Source organism: Chiloscyllium punctatum, chromosome 13 (assembly GCF_047496795.1).
Source record: "Chiloscyllium punctatum isolate Juve2018m chromosome 13, sChiPun1.3, whole genome shotgun sequence".
Classification (NCBI taxonomy): domain Eukaryota; kingdom Metazoa; phylum Chordata; class Chondrichthyes; order Orectolobiformes; family Hemiscylliidae; genus Chiloscyllium; species Chiloscyllium punctatum.
The window spans coordinates 79,141,355-79,158,174 of NC_092751.1; the positions used below are offsets into that span (position 1 = coordinate 79,141,355).

The following is a 16,820-nucleotide window of genomic DNA, read 5'->3' on the forward strand; positions in this document are numbered from 1 at the left end:
AATTTGCTTTCTGTCTCGTAAACCGTTCTCAATCTTTACTAGTAAATCATCCCAAACCCTAGCGCTGTAATTTTCTTCACTACCCTCCTGTGTGAGACCTTACTGAAAATCTCCTGAAAACCTAATACTCCATATCCACTGGTTCTCCCTTTGTCCATACTTCACACGACATTTTCGAAGAACTCCAATTCAACTATCAAGTATGATTTTCCTTTCATAAATCCATGTTGACCATATTTTGCCAGTATTTTCTAAATGTTCAATGATTATGTTCTTTATTACAAATTCTAACATTTTTCCCTACAATTGAAATCAAACTTACTGGTCTGTAGTTCACCACTCTCTCTCTTCCTCCCTTCTTAAATAGTGGGATTACAATTACTGCCTTCCAGTCAGCAGGAAAATCCCAGAATCTGAAGAAATCTGAAAGATAATAGCAACGCATCCACTATCTCTACAGTTCCTTTGTGAAGCACTCTGGGACGAAGCTCGTCTAGTCCTGCAAATTTATCAACAGTCAATCCAATAATTTGCATGTAGTCCGTCATTAATAGTACTAATTTATTTTAGCTCATTAGCTATTCAGGTCCCCGTATGCTGAGTATTCCTGAGAGATTTCTGGGTCTTCAGTCATTTCACAGTTCTCCATGAGAAATCTTCCTGTCCTCAACGGTAAACTTGGTCAGTGCGAACATTTTTCTTTCACATATATGTTCCTTGCCAGTTTGGATTCATATTCTCATTCCTCTGAGTTTCCCTCTCTCCCCCAGTCTCCCTCCCTTCCCCATTTATTGCCCTTCTCTTCCTTCCTCCAGTTTCTCTCTCTCTCCCAGTCCATGTACTCACCAACTGTCTGCCTCCTCCTGCCCAATCTCTGCCTTTCTTTCTCTTCCCATTTTTCTCCATCATTCGCCCAGTCTCTCTCATTCACTTTCTCTGCGCCAGTCTCTCATCTCACTGGTGTCTCTCTTCCCCCAGTTTTCCTCACATTCTCAGTCTTCTCTTATGGGCGGCACGGTGGTTAGCACTGCTGCCTCACAGCGGCCAGAGACCCGGGTTCAATTCCCAACTCAGGCGACTCTCTGTGTGGAGTTTCCACATTCTCCCCGTGTCTGCGTGGGTTTCCTCCGAGTGCTCCGGTTTCCTCCCACACTCCAAAAATGTGCAGGTTAGGTGAATTGGCCATGCTAAATTGCCCGTAGTGTTAGGTAAGGGGGTAGATGTAGGGGTGTGGGTGGGTTGCGCTTCGGCGGGGCGGTGTGGACATGTTGGGCCGAAGGGCCTGTTTCCACACTCTAAGTAATCTAATCTAATCTAATCAAACAATCCTCCCTCATTCTCTCTCCCACCCAAAGTCTCTCTGTCTCCTCTCTCTCTTTCATCCCTCCCTCACTCCAATTGATCTCTCTTTGTCCTGTCTTGTCATTCTCTCTGCATCTGCTTCCCCCAGTTTTTCCCTTTCCCTATCTCTGCATTTCCCTAGTAATTCTGTTCCCCACCCCAACCCCAACCCCAAGTCTTTACAACTCCCACCTCTCTCACATCCCTGTCTCTATTTCTCCCATGTTTCTCTCTTCTCTATCTCCCTCTTCTCCCTTCTTTGAGTTCTCTCTCCCCAGGGTCTTGCATTTACCCTGTCTCCAAATGTTATCCTAACCTCTCTTTCTCTTCCTCCACCCCCACATCTCTTGACTCCACCCTACCATCAGTCTCTTCAACCCAACCTCTCGTCTCTTTCCCCCAACCCCCATCTCTTGTCCCTTAACTCAACCTCTTTGCCCCACTGCACCCCAATTTCTACCCCCTCCACCAAGGTCTCTTCACCTCCCCCACCCTCTTTCCCCCAATCCCACCTGGTCTCTTTAGCCCCAAATATGTTCCCCGCCTCTTTCCCCACCACCCCGTCTCTTCCCCCAACAACCCATCCTTTCCGCAACTCACCCCGTCTCTTTCCCCCACCCCCGTCTTTTCCACTCCCCCCACCTCTTCCATCCCACCATCTCTTCCCCCTCCCTCGCTCCTCCTCTCTCCCCCACTTCTCTCCTCACTCCCCCGTCTCTTCTCCCACTCCCCGTCTCTTCCCCTAGTCTATTCCACTCCCGTCTCTTGCACCCACTCCCCGTCTCTTGCCCCCACTCCCCCCGTCTCTTGCCCCCACTCCTCCCTGTCTCTGCCCCCACTCCCCGTCTCTTGCCCCCACTCCCCCCGTCTCTTGCCCCACTCCCCCGTCCTCTTGCCCCCACTTCCCCGACTCTTCCCCGTCTCTTTCCCCCCACTTCCCCACACTCCCCCGTCTCTTCCCCACACTCCCCCGTCTCTTCCCCCCCACTCCGTCTCTAGCCCCCTCTCCCCCCCTCCCGTCTCTTCCCCCCTCCCATCTCTTCTCCCCCTCGTCTCTTCCTCCCCCTCGTCTCTCCCCTGTCACTTTTCCCCACTCCCTGTCTCTTTTCCCCTCCCCCGTTTCTTCCCCCACTCCCTGTCTCTTTCCCCCTCGCTCCCCCGTCTCTTCTCCCCCGTCTCTTCCCCCCCCCTCGCTCCCCCGTCTCTTCCCCCCCTCGCTCCCCCGTCTCTTCCCCCCCCTCGCTCCCCCGTCTCTTCCCCCCTCGCTCCCCCGTCTCTTCCCCCCCCTCGCTCCCCCGTCTCTTCCCCCCCCTCGCTCCCCCGTCTCTTCCCCCCCCTCGCTCCCCCGTCTCTTCCCCCCCCTCGCTCCCCCGTCTCTTCCCCCCCCTCGCTCCCCGTCTCTTCCCCCCCCTCGCTCCCCCGTCTCTTCCCCCCCCTCGCTCCCACTCTCTTCCCCCCCTCGCTCCCCCGTCTCTTCCCCCCGTGCTCCCCTGTCTTTTCCTCCCTCCCTCCCCCGTCTCTTTCCTCCCCGTCTCTTCCCGCCCCGTCTCTTCTCCCCCCCGTCTCTCCCCCCCGTCTCTTCCCCCCCCCGTCTCTTCCCCCCCCGTCTCTTCCCCCCCCGTCTCTTCCCCCCGTCTCTTCTCCCCCCACCTCTTCCCCCCCCGCGTCTCTTTCCCCCCGTCTCTTCTCCCCCCGTCTCTTCTCCCCCCGTCTCTTCCCCCCCGTCTCTTCCCCCCCCCGTCTCTTCCCCCCGTCTCTTCCCCCCCGTCTCTTCCCCCCGTCTCTTCTCCCCCACCTCTTCCCCCCCCGCGTCTCTTCCCCCCGTCTCTTCTCCCCCCCGTCTCTTCTCCCCCCACCTCTTCCCCCCCCCATCTCTTTCCCCCCGTCTCTTCTCCCCCCCGTCTTCTCCCCCCCGTCTCTTCTCCCCCCCCCCGTCTCATCTCCCCCCCGTCTCTTCTCCCCCCCGTCTCTTCTCCCGCCCCCGTCTCTCTTCTCGCCCCCCCCCGTCTCTCTTCTCCCCCCGTCTCTCTTCTCCCCTCCACCTCTTCCCCCCCTCCGCCTCTTCCACCCCTGTCTCTTCCCTCACCCTCCCGTCTCTTCCCCTCACCCTCCCGTCTCTTCCCTCACCCTCCCGTCTCTTCCCCTCACTCCCCTGTCTTTTCTCCCCCTTCCCCCGTCTCTTCCCCCTTCCCCCGTCTTTTCCCCCCCCCCCATCCCCGTCTCTTCCCCCCCCATCCCCGTCTCTTCCCACCCCCATCCCCGTCTCTTCCCACCCCCATCCCCGTCTCTTCCCACCCCCCCCCGTCTCTCTTCCCCCCCGTCTCTCCCCCCGTCTCTTCCCCCCTCCCCGTCTCTTCCCCCCCTCCCCGTCTCTTCCCCCCCTCCCCGTCTCTTCCCCCCCCTCCCTGTCTCTTTCCCCCTCCCCGTCTCTTTCCCCCCTCCCCGTCTCTTTCCCCCTCCCTTTCCCCCTCCCCGTCTCTTTCCCCCTCCCCTGTCTCTTCACCCCGTCTCTTCTCCCCTCCCTGTCTCTTCTCCCCTCCCCGTCTCTTTCCCCCATTCCCCCGTCTCCCCCCCTCGTCTCTTCCCCCCCCCTCATCTCTTCCCTCCCCCTCTCTCCCCTCCCCGTCTCTTGCCCCCCCATCTCTTGTCCTCTCCGTCTCTTCTATCCCTCCTGTGTCTCTTCCCCCCTCCCTGTCTCCTACACCCTCCCCGTCTCCTACCCCCTTCCCGTCTCCTCAACCGTCTCCTCCTCCATCCCTTCCCCTCCCCGTCTCCTCTCCTCACCTCCTCTCCCTTTTGCGTCTCCTCACCTTCCCCCCCCCACACCGTCTCCTCAGCCCCCTCGCTCCCCTGTCTCCTTCCCCCCCGTTTCCTTCCCCCCATTTCCTTCCCCCCGTCTCCTTCCACCCTGTCTCTTCCCCCCCCATCTCTTGTCCCCTCCATCTCTTGTCCCCTCCATCTCTTCTATCCCCTTCTGCGTCTCTTCCCCCCTCCCTGTCTCCTACTCCATCCCCCTCTGCTACCCCATCCCTGTCTCCTACCCCCTCCCCGTCTCCTCCCCCCAGCCTCCTCAACTGTCTCCCTCCTCCATCCCCTCCCCACCCCTTCTCCTCTCCTCACCTCCCCCCCACCGTCTCTTCACCCCCTTCGCTTCACCTCCCTCCCTCACCCGCCTCTTCCCCTCCCCCCGCTCTCTTCCCCCCCCCCTCCCCCCGTCTCTTCCCCCCCCTCCCCCCGTCTCTTCCCCTCCCCCCCGTCTCTTCCCCTCCCCCCCGTCTCTTCCCCTCCCCCCCGTCTCTTCCCCTCCCCCCCGTCTCTTCCCCTCCCGCCCGTCTCTTCCCCTCCCGCCCGTCTCTTCCCCTTCCTTCCTTGTCTCTTCCCCTCCCTCCCCCGTCTCTTCCCCTCCCCTCCCCCGTCTCTTCCCCCCGCCTCTTCCCCCTCCTCCCCCGCCTCTTTCCCCCCTCCCCCGCCTCTTCCCCCCCCTCCCCCGCCTCTTTCCCCCCTCCCCCGCCTCTTTCCCCCCCTCCCCCCGCCTCTTTCCCCCCCCTCCCCCGCCTCTTCCCCTCCTCCCCCGCCTCTTCCCCCCCTCCCCCGCCTCTTCCCCCCCCCTCCCCCGCCTCTTCCCCCCCTCCCCCGCCTCTTCCCCCCCTCCCCCGCCTCTTTCCCCCCCTCCCCCGCCTCTTCCCCCCCTCCCCCGCCTCTTCCCCCCCTCCCCCGCCTCTTTCTCTCCCTCCCCCGCCTCTTCCCCCCCTCCCCCGCCTCTCCCCCGCCTCCCTTCCCCGCCTCTTCCCCCCTCCCCGCCTCTTCCCCCCCCTCCCCCGCCTCTTCCCCCTCCCCCGCCTCTTCCCCCCTCCCCGCCTCTTCCCCCCCCCGCTTCTTCCCCCCCTCCCGGCTCTTCCCCCCTCCGCTTCTTCCCCCTCCCGCTTCTTCCCTCCCGCTTCTTCCCCCCTCGCCTCTTCCCCCCCTTCCTCGCCTCTTCCCCCCCCTCCCTCGCCTCTTCCCCCCCTCCCTCGCCTCTTCCCCCCCTCCCTCGCCTCTTCCCACCCCCTCCCTCGCATCTTCCCCCCTACCCCGCCTCTTCCCACCCCCTCCCTCACCTCTTCCCCCCTCCCCGCCTCTTCCCACCCCCTCCCCGCCTCTTCCCCCCTCCTCCCCCGCCTCTACTCCCCTCCTCCCCCGCCTCTACTCCCCTCCTCCCCCGCCTCTTCCCCCTTCGCTCCCCCGCCTCTTCCCCCCTTCGCTCCCCCGACTCTTCCCCCCTTCGCTCCCCCGACTCTTCCCCCCTTCGCTCCCCCGCCTCTTCCCCCCTTCGCTCCCCCGCCTCTTCCCCCCTTCGCTCCCCCGCCTCTTCCCCCCTTCGCTCCCCCGCCTCTTCCCCCCTTCGCTCCCCCGCCTCTTCCCCCCCCTCGCTCCCTTGCCTCTTCCCCCCCTCGCTCCCTTGCCTCTTCCCCCCCCCCCCCCTCGCTCCCCCCGCCTCTACCCCCCCTCGCTCCCCCCGCCTCTTCCCCCCCTCGCTCCCTTGCCTCTTCCCCCCCTCGCTCCCCCGCCTCTACCCCCCCTCGCTCCCCCGCCTCTTCCCCCCCTCGCTCCCTTGCCTCTTCCCCCCCTCGCTCCCTTGCTCTTCCCCCCCCCCCCTCGCTCCCCCGCCTCTACCCCCCCTCGCTCCCCCGCCTCTTCCCCCCTCGCTCCCTTGCCTCTTCCCCCCCTCGCTCCCCCCGCCTCTACCCCCCCTCGCTCCCCCGCCTCTTCCCCCCCTCGCTCCCTTGCCTCTTCCCCCCCTCGCTCCCCCGCCTCTACCCCCCCTCGCTCCCCCGCCTCTTCCCCCCCTCGCTCCCCACCTCTTCCCCCCCTCGCTCCCCCGTCTCTTCCCCCCCTCGCTCTCCCGTCTCTTCCCCCCCTCGCTCTCCCCGTCTCTTCCCCCCCCCGCTCCCCCGTCTCTTCCCCCCCTCGCTCCCCCGTCTCTTCCCCCCCTCGCTCCCCCGTCTCTTCCCCGTCTCTTCCCCCCTCGCTCCCCCGTCTCTTCCCCCGCTCCCCCGTCTCTTGCCTCCTTTCCCCCATCTCTTCCGCTTTCGCTCCCCCGTCTCTTCCCCCCCTTCCCCCGTCTCTTCCCCCCCTTCCCCCGTCTCTTCCCCCCCTTCCCCATCTCTTCCCGCCCTTCCCCCATCTCTTCCCGACTCCTCCCCTCTCGCTCCCCGTCTCTTCCCCCCTCGCTCCCCCGTCTCTTCCCCCCTCGCTCCCCGTCTCTTCCCCCCTCGCTCCCCCGTCTCTTCCCCCCTCGCTCCCCCCGTCTCTTCCCCCCTCGCTCCCCCGTCTCTTCCCCCCTCGCTCCCCCCGTCTCTTCCCCCCTCGCTCCCCGTCTCTTCCCCCCCTCGCTCCCCGTCTCTTCCCCCCTCGCTCCCCCGTCTCTTCCCCCTCGCTCCCCCGTCTCTTCCCCCCTCGCTCCCCGTCTCTTCCCCCCTCGCTCCCCGTCTCTTCCCCCCTCGCTCCCCGTCTCTTCCCCCCTCGCTCCCCGTCTCTTCCCCCCTCGCTCCCCCGTCTCTTCCCCCCTCGCTCCCCGTCTCTTCCCCCCTCGCTCCCCCGTCTCTTCCCCCCCTCGCTCCCCGTCTCTTCCCCCCTCGCTCCCCGTCTCTTCCCCCCTCGCTCCCCGTCTCTTCCCCCCTCGCTCCCCCGTCTCTTCCCCCCTCGCTCCCCGTCTCTTCCCCCCTCGCCTCCCCCGTCTCTTCCCCCCTTGCTCCTCCGTCTCCTCACCCCCACTCTCCCCCGACTCTGCACCACCCTCGCTCCCCCATCTCCTCATCCCCCATCTCCTCATCCCCCTACCCCGTCTCCTCACCCTCATCGCTCCCCCCATCTCCTCACCCTCATCGCTCCCCCCATCTCCTCACCCCCTCCCCATCTCTTCATCCCCCTACCCCGTCTCCTCATCCCCCTACCCCGTCTCCTCATCCCCCTACCCCGTCTCCTCACCCCCCTCCCCCGTCTCCTCACCCCCTCCCCATCTCCTCACCCCGCTCGCTCCCCCATCTCCTCACCCCCCCCGGCTCCCCCGTCTCCTGCCCCCCCCCCCCCCGGCTCCCCCGTCTCCTCCGTCTCCTCATCCCCCTCCCCCCGTCTCCTCACCCCACTCGCTCCCCCATCTCCTCGCCCCCTCCCCCCCGTCTCCTCCCCCCCTCCACCCCGTCTCCTCCCCCCCCCGTCTCTTCACCCTCCTCCCCCCCCCGTCTCTTCACCCCCCTCCACCCCGTCTCCTCACCCCCCTCCACCCCGTCTCCTCACCCCCCCTCCCCCCCGCTTCCCCATCTCCTCATTCCCCTCCGCCTGTCTTATCCCCCTCCCCCAATCTCCTCACCCCCCCGCTCCCCATCTCCTCACCCCCCCCGCTCCCCATCTCCTCACCCCCCTGCTCCCCATCTCCTCATCACCCTCCCCGTCTCCTCACCTCCCCTCCCCGTCTCCTCGCCTCCCCTCGCTCCCCCGTCTCCTCACCCCCCTCCACTGTCTCCTCACCCCCCCCTTGCTCCCCTATCTCTTCCCCCCCCACCCCCACATCTCTTCCCCCCCCTACCCCACATCTCTTCCCCCCCCACCTCACATCTCTTCCCCTGACTCCATCTCTTACCCTCATCCCATGTCTCCTAGCCCCCCCATCCCACATCTCTTACCCCCCCAATCCCACATCTCTTACCCCCCCAATCCCACATCTCTTACCCCCCCAATCCCACATCTCTTACCCCCCATTCCACATCTCTTACCCCCCATCCCACATCTCTTACATCAGTTTCCCTATCCTTCACTCCCCCTCCCCAACCACACCCGTTCTCACTTCTCCCATCCTCCACCACTCACTCACCCTCTAATCCCCTACCCTCACGCATCTCTCACTTCTTCCCTCCTATTGTGCCCGTCTCTCACTCCCCATTCCCTCCCCAGTCTATCCCTCCCCTCAGCCGCGAGTCTCTTATTTCTCCCCGAGTCTCTCTCAACCCCACCACTCCCCAAGTTCTCACTCCCCCCCCCCCCCCAGCCACCCCGTCTCTCACTCCCCTCCCCCAGCCACCCCGTCTCTCACTCCCCTCCCCAGCTACCCCGTCTCTCACTCCCCTCCCCCAGCCACCCCGTCTCTCACTCCCCTCCCCCAGCCACCCCGTCTCTCACTCCCCCTCCCCCAGCCACCCCGTCTCTCACTCCCCTCCCCAGCCACCCCGTCTCTCACTCCCCACCCCCAGCCACACCATCCCCCACATCCCCCCCTTCAGTCACCCCATCCCACACCCTCCCCACCTCAGCCAACCCATCCCCAACCTCCACCCCTTGCCCCCCCAGCCACCCAGTCTCTCACTCCCCTCCCCCAGCCACCCCGTTTCTCACTCCCTCTCCCAGCCACCCCATCTCTCACTCCTCTCCCCCAGCCACCCCATCTCTCACTCCTCTCCCCCAGCCACTCCATCTCTCACTCCTCTCCCCAGCCACTCCATCTCTCACTCCTCTCCCCAGCCACTCCATCTCTCACTCCTCTCCCCCCAGCCACCCCATCTCTCACTCCCCCCCCCAGCCACCCCATCTCTCACTCCTCCCCCAGCCACTCCATCTCTCACTCCCCTCCCCCAGCCACCCCCATCTCTCACTCCCCCCCAGCCACACCATCCTCCACCTCACCCCCTTCAGTCACCCCATCCCCCACCTCCCCCCCTCAGCCAACCCATCCCCCAACCTCCACCCCTTGCCCCCCCCAGCCACCCAGTCTCTCACTCCCTCCCCCAGCCACCCCGTTTCTCACTCCCTCTCCCAGCCACCCCATCTCTCACTCCTCTCCCCCAGCCACCCCATCTCTCACTCCTCTCCCCCAGCCACTCCATCTCTCACTCCTCTCCCCAGCCCACCTCCATCTCTCACTCCTCTCCCCAGCCACTCCATCTCTCACTCCTCTCCCCCAGCCACCCCATCTCTCACTCCCCCCCCCAGCCACCCCATCTCTCACTCCTCCCCCAGCCACTCCATCTCTCACTCCCCTCCCCCAGCCACCCCATCTCTCACTCCCCCCCAGCCACACCATCCTCCACCTCACCCCCTTCAGTCACCCCATCCCCCCACCTCCCCCCCTCAGCCAACCCATCCCCAACCTCCACCCCTTGCCCCCCCCCAGCCACCCAGTCTCTCACTCCCTCCCCCAGCCACCCCGTTTCTCACTCCCTCTCCCAGCCACCCCATCTCTCACTCCTCTCCCCCAGCCACCCCATCTCTCACTCCTCTCCCCCAGCCACCCCATCTCTCACTCATCTCCCCCAGCCACTCCATCTCTCACTCCTCTCCCCAGCCACTCCATCTCTCACTCCTCTCCCCAGCCACTCCATCTCTCACTCCTCTCCCCCAGCCACCCCATCTCTCACTCCCCCCCCAGCCACCCCATCTCTCACTCCTCCCCCCAGCCACTCCATCTCTCACTCCCCTCCCCCAGCCACCCCATCTCTCACTCCCCCCCCAGCCACCCCATCTCTCACTCCCCCCCAGCCACACCATCCTCCACCTCACCCCCCTTCAGTCACCCCATCCCCCACCTCCCCCCCTCAGCCACCCCATCCCCCACCTCCACCCCTCCCCCCCTCAGACACCCCGTCTCTCACTCCACCCCTAGCCACCCCTTCTCTCACTAGCCCCCCCCCCAGCCACCCCTTCTCTCACTCCCCTCCCCCAGCCACCCCTTCTCTCACTCCCCTCCCCCAGCCACCCCCTTCTCTCACCCCCCTCCCCCCAGCCACCCCTTCTCTCACTCCCCTCCCCCAGCCACCCCATCTCACTCCCCTCCCCCAGCCACCCCATCTCACTCCCCTCCCCCAGCCACCCCATCTCTCACTCCCCTCCCCCAGCCACCCCTTCTCTCACTCCCCTCCCCCAGCCACCCCTTCTCTCACTCCCCTCCCCCAGCCACCCCTTCTCTCACTCCCCTCCCCCAGCCACTCCATCTCTCACTCCCCTCCCCCAGCCACTCCATCTCTCACTCCCCTCCCCCAGCCACCCCATCTCTCACTCCCCTCCCCCAGCCACCCCTTCTCTCACTCCCCTCCCCCAGCCACTCCATCTCTCACTCCCCTCCCCCAGCCACCCCATCTCTCACTACCCCCCCCCAGCCACCCCCTTCTCTCACTCCCCCTCCCCCAGCCACCCCTTCTCTCACTCCCCTCCTCCAGCCACACCTTCTCTCACTCCCCTCCCCCAGCCACCCCATCTCCCACTCCCCTCCCCCAGCCACCCCATCTCCCACTCCCCTCCCCCAGCCACCCCTTCTCTCACTCCCCTCCCCCAGCCACCCCTTCTCTCACTCCCCTCCCCCAGCCACCCCTTCTCTCACTCCCCTCCCCCAGCCACCCCTTCTCTCACTCCCCCTCCCCCAGCCACCCCTTCTCTCACTCCCTCCCCAGCCACCCCATCTCTCACTCACCCCCCCCGAGCCACCCCATCCCCCCCCAGCCACCCCACCTCCCCCCCCCAGCCACCCCAGCCACCCCATCCCCCCCCCCCAGCCACCCCAGCCACCCCATCCCCCCCCCCAGCCACCCCATCCCCCCAGCCACCCCATCCCATCCCCCACCTCTCCCCCTCCCCCCATCCCCCACCTCTCCTCCTCCCCCCATCCCCCACCTCTCCCCCTCCCCCCATCCCCCACCTCTCCCCCTCCCCCCATCCCCCACCTCTCCCCTCCCCCACCTCTCCCCCCTCCCCCCCATCCCCCACCTCCCCCCATCCCCCACCTCTCCCCCCTCCCCCCATCCCCCACCTCTCCCCCTCCCCCACCTCTCCCCCTCCCCCCATCCCCCACCTCTCCCCCCTCCCCCCATCCCCCACCTCTCCCCCTCCCCCACCTCTCCCCCTCCCCCCCATCCCTCACCTCTCCCCCTCCCCCCATCCCCCACCTCTCCCCCCTCCCCCCTCAGCTACCCTGTCTCTCACTCCCCTCGCAGCCACCCTATTCCCCCACCTCCCTCCCATCAGGACACCCCTTCTCTCACTCCCCCCCCCCCCCCAGCCACCCCTTCTCTCACTCCCCCCCCCCCCAGCCACCCCTTCTCTCACTCCCCCCCCCAGCCACCCCTTCTCTCACTCCCCCCCCCCCAGCCACCCCTTCTCTCACTCCCCTCCCCCAGCCACCCCTTCTCTCACTCCCCTCACCCAGCCACTCCATCTCTCACTCCCCCCCAGCCACACCATCCCCCACCTCACCACCTCCACCCCTCCCCTCACCCAGCCACCCCCTCCCCTCACCCAGCCACACCGTCTCTCACTCCCCCCCCCCAGCCACCCCATCTCTCACTCCCCCCCCCCAGCCACCCCGTCTCTCACTCCCCCCCCCCCAGCCACCCCATCTCTCACTCCCCCCCCCCAGCCACCCCATCTCTCACTCCCCCTCCCCAGCCACCCCATCTCTCACCCCCCCCCTCCCCAGCCACCCCATCTCTCACCCCCCCCCTCCCCAGCCACCCCATCTCTCACCCCCCCCTCCCCAGCCACCCCATCTCTCACCCCCCCCCTCCCCAGCCACCCCATCTCTCACCCCCCCCCTCCCCAGCCACCCCATCTCTCACTCCCCCCCCCAGCCACCCCATCTCTCACCCCCCCCTCCCCAGCCACCCCATCTCTCACCCCCCCCTCCCCAGCCACCCCATCTCTCACCCCCCCCCCTCCCCAGCCACCCCATCTCTCACCCCCCCCTCCCCAGCCACCCCATCTCTCACCTCCCCCCCCCAGCCACCCCATCTCTCCCCCACCCCCCCCCCCCTCCCCAGCCACCCTCCCCCCCCCCCAGCCACCCCGTCTCTCATCCCCCCCCCCAGCCACCCCATCTCTCATCCCCCCCCCCCAGCCACCCCTTCTCTCACTCCCCCCCCCAGCCACACCATCTCTCATCCCCCCCTCACAACTCTCACCCCGTCTCTCGTCCCACCTTTCCCTATCTCACACCACCCTGTCTCTCTACCCCCCCGTCTCTCACTCGCCACTCCCCCATCACAAGTACCTCACCCCCTTCTCTCTCCTCGTCTCTCACTCTCCCCCCATTCTATCACTCCGCCCACCCCCAACATCTGTTTCTCCAAACCGTCCACCCCGTCTCCTTTTTCTGTTTCCTACTTATCTTTCACTTTCCCTCTTTCCCTCTCCCTCCCTCGCTGTTTTCCCTGATCTTTCTCTTATCCCGCCGTTAATTACTGCCTGTTGCTGTTTAGATTAATCTCCCTTTTCTCCTCTCCCTCAGTCTCTGGCTTTCTGGAGGCCGCTCTTCCTGGCCTCGTGTTCTCCCTTTCCCTCTCCCGGCTGACGGAGTTCCCCGGCTTCAGGTAAGAGCCAGGCCCGGGATACAAAGTGTCCGAGTCCGGGGAGAGAAACATTGTTTCCGCAGGACACAGCGCCGAGCGACTGCCGGAGACAGACAGACACAAGCAGAGAGAGAGAGAAGGCGGTGCACACCCAGCCAGTGCACTCACTTACTGTACACTCTCAATTATTGTTCACACCCTCACTGTACTCACCCACACCCACTCACTGAATACCCTCACTGTCCATCCATTGCATACACCCTCACTCGACACGTTATACACCCTGTAGTTTCACTGTACACCATCATTCATTGCACAGACACAAACTACAGTATCAACTCTCCCTGTGTTCCCTCACTCTATACAGATCCATTGCATCCTAACTGTGTACTCTCATTGTAGACCCGCACTGAACACTCTCACTCTTTCTCTCACTGGACAATCTCACTCAATGTTACAGCCTCACTGTACACTCACTCACTGAACACACTCACTCACTGTACGAACACACTAGCTCATTCCACAGTGTGTACACACACAAGCACAATGCATTCTCACACTCACTGTACGCACTTACACCAGTTCAGTCCACACACTCAGTGAGTTTTCATACTGAGGGAGCATTACACTGTCAGAGGGTCAGTACTGAGAAAGTGCCACACTCAGAGGGTTCAGTACTGTCAAAGAGTCAGTACTGAGGGAGCATTGTCAGAGGATCAATAGTAAAGGGGTGCCACATTATCTGAAGGTCAGTACTGAGGGAGTACCACCAGTCAGTACAGATGCGCCACTAGATGGTCAGTACTGTGGGATTGCTGCATTGTCAGAGGGGTCAGTAATGAGGGAATGCTGAATTGTTGGCGGTGCCTTCTTTCAGATAAGATATTTAACTTGGGTTGCTTGTACCTTGTTGGGTAGATGCAAGAGATTCCATGGCAGTAGTTGGAGAATGGAAAGAGTTTTTTTTCCTAGTCCCCTGACTGATACTTTAATCATTGAATCAATATGACAGAAACTGATTGGCTGGTCAGTAATACACTTCTGTTTGTGGGAGAGTACTGTACACAAATTGGTAGCCACATTTCCTGCATCACAACAGCCTTTAAAATTACTTAATTGGCTATGACCAACTTTGAACGGGAAGTGATGGCCTATCATTAGTATTATCGTGAGACTGTTAATCCACAGACCCAGGGAATATTCTGGGATGCAAGATTCAAATCATGCCAGGGCAGATGGTGGAATTTGAATTCAATAGAAATCTGGAGTCTAATAATGACCAAGAAACCATTGTGGATTGTCAAAAAATCCCATCTGGTTCACTAATGCCCTTCAGGGAAGGAATCTATCATTCTACCTGGTGTGGCCTAATTGTGACTCCAGACTCACATCAATGTGGTTGATTCCTAACTGTCCTCTGGCCAATAAATGCTGGCCTAACCAGCGAATAAAAAAAAAGCTTGGTGAATGTACAAGGTGCTATATAAATGCAAGTCTTCCCTGTGAGGCCACCAGCTCCGCTGGTTGCCCTGTACTGCAGCCACAACCCGAACTGAGCTGCAGGCCTGTGGGTCGAGGCCTGGAGGTGAAGCTGCAGACAGTGGAGCAGACGAACATGTTAACGTTCCCCACGCAGCTGTGAGCTGTTCATAGTGGAGTTTACAGTCACTGCAGGAGTTCTGTACGTTCTGTCAATGAGCTCAGTACATTCTGTTTGGTGAAGTGAACCCCATGTGACTGGAAGCTGATTTGACAGGCTCAGCAGGTTTGTCCTGTAAACCATGGACTTGTTGCTGAGATACATCAGCTGTGTAACACAGTGTCATGTCATTTCAGTTGGACAGGCTACTCTGCATTGATACACTTCACTGGTTTAACAATCCGGCCCCGAATTTCATTTCGACCTCGAACCGGTAAGTGAAGAACCTAACAGAGTCTGGCTGATATCGTCCTGAGGTGCTTTATGTCGACTTTGAAGCAAGTGGCAAATAGATCATTTAGAATTAAGACGAGGAAATCTTTCTTTACACAGAGGGTAATGGACCTGTGGAATTCTCTACTACAGAAGACTGTGGAGGCTAGTTCACTGAGTATATTCAAAAAAGAGATTGTTAAGTGTTTAGATTTTAAGTCCGCCAAGGGGTATGGAGTGAAAGTGAGAATTTGGCATTGAGATAGGGGATGAGCCATGATCATATTGAGTGGGGGAACAGGCTTAAGTGGCTGGGTGATCTACTGCAGCTGTTTGTTTCTATATTTCAAATGAGACCATTCCTGCAGGCTGTTCAGACAGACAGCTGGAAGCAGACCTGTGTTTTGTATGGCTTTTTTGGTCACTTTCAGTGATCCTGAGACATGCATCATTGAATATTTAGGGGAGGCAGTGACTTGGTGGTAATTTCAGTAGACTACTAAACCAGAGATCCAGGCTCATATTCTGGGGGTATAGGTTCAAATCCCAGCATAGTAGGTGGTTAAAATGGGATGAAATTCAACAAACATTTGGAATTAAAAGCAAGTCTAATGGTGACTATGTCAATTTTTGTGAAAACACATCTGATTCGATCATCCCCTCAAGGAACTATCTATCCTTCCCCTGGTCAGTCATACATGTGACTCCAGACCCACAGTAATGTGGGTGACTCCTAATTCCCCTCTGGAATGGCATGGAAAACCACTCAGTTCATGGTCAATTAGGGACAAGCGACAAATGCTGGCCTCCCTAGTGACATCCACATCCAGTGACAGAATAAAAATAATCATGCTTTTCCCTCTCTTTGGCTTCACCACAAACATGCAGGCCAGTGTTGTGTGAGCCAAGCAGATTATGAAATTTATCTGATTACTGAGAGATGGGTGAGGCAGTGGCAGCGACAGAGAGAGTCACTTGACATTTAGATGGTGTGAGTAACTGACAATGTGGTGCCTACATTCATAACAAACCAGACACGGAGAAAGTTGGGATTTCACCACGTCAGGATAGAATTGATTATCACTGAAAAAGAAAATTGTAGATTCATATAGCATCTTTCATGACTTCAGGACGTCCCGAAGCATTTTGCAGCCAATGCATTATGGTTTGAAATGTGGTCTATTGTGATATAGGGAACAAAACAGACAATATGTTCACAGCAAAAGCCCAGAAATAGAAATAAGATGAATAACCAGTAAGAAGCAAAATACTGCAGATGTTAGAAAATAGCAACAACACAAAGTGCTGGGGAAACTCAACAGGTCTGGCAGCATCTGTGGAGAGACAAGCAGAGTTAACATTTTGAGTCCAGTATGACTCTTTTTCAGTACTCTTCATACTCAAAAGGTTAGTTAAGGGATTAAAAACTTGAGCAGGACATTGAGGATAACTTGCCTGCTTTTCTTTGAAACAGCCCTATAGGGTGCTTCAATCCCCTTTTGAGGTGAATTCAAAGACCTTGCTTCATAGGATTGTAAAGACCATGTCGTTAATTTTCTGTATTTTTATTGTGGACTGGAATCAGAAAAGAACAGGCTTGAAAACCAAGGATTGTTGATTTTTAAAAAGCCTTACAGGAGTATTGAGGTGGGGAAGATCAGTGAATTCAGCAGGAGATTGGGGTTGACTGGATTGTTCTTCAGTGAGTTAACATTGGCATGATGGGCTGAATGGCCACCTATACTGTAAGGACTCCCTGACTTTGTCTGTGACGACCTGAGTATGGTGGAATGGGATTCTAGCAAGACCAAAAGCTATTGGAGTCCTCTTAAAGCATCAGTACAGCAGGAAGCAGTCATGGTGCTCTATCTGACTACATCTGTGCTTTCTCTGACAGTGGGATACACAGACTATTTGCCAACACAAACACCCAAACTATGCTCCACACAGCAATTCATTGAGAGGTTTGCCCATAGTGTTCCAGGATGTGTAGGTTAGGTGCATTAGTCAGGGGTAAATGTAGAGTAATAGTGCAGGGGAATGGGACTGGGTGGGTTACTCGTCGGATGGTTGGTGTGGACTTGTTGGGCCAAATGGCCTGTTTCCACATTGGAGGGATTCTATGACAGTTCTATGATAGAACATAGCATAGTACAGCACAGGAACGGGCCCTTCAGCCTATAATATTGTGCTGAATGTGATGCCAAATTAAACTAATCCCTTTTGCCCGCCCTTGCATATCCCTTCATTCCTTCCATATT

The 16,820-nt window shown here is 60.6% G+C and overlaps 1 protein-coding gene across 4 annotated transcripts in view; it reads left to right on the top strand.

Annotated features, from left to right (window-relative positions):
- Positions 1-16,820, top strand: part of LOC140484558 (leucine-rich repeat-containing protein 20-like) — a 64,834-nt gene that overhangs the window by 9,088 nt on the left and 38,926 nt on the right. The window contains exons 1-2 of one of the 4 annotated variants that reach the window (XM_072582931.1): positions 12,352-12,668; positions 14,484-14,560. The exons of 1 other annotated variant lie outside the window; for it this stretch is intronic. The gene's annotated coding sequence lies outside the window, so the exon portion shown is untranslated. Of the gene's footprint in view, positions 1-12,350; positions 12,669-14,483; positions 14,561-16,820 lie in introns of those variants that run through there. 2 more of the 4 variants (XM_072582934.1, XM_072582932.1) reach the window with 2 other exon arrangements.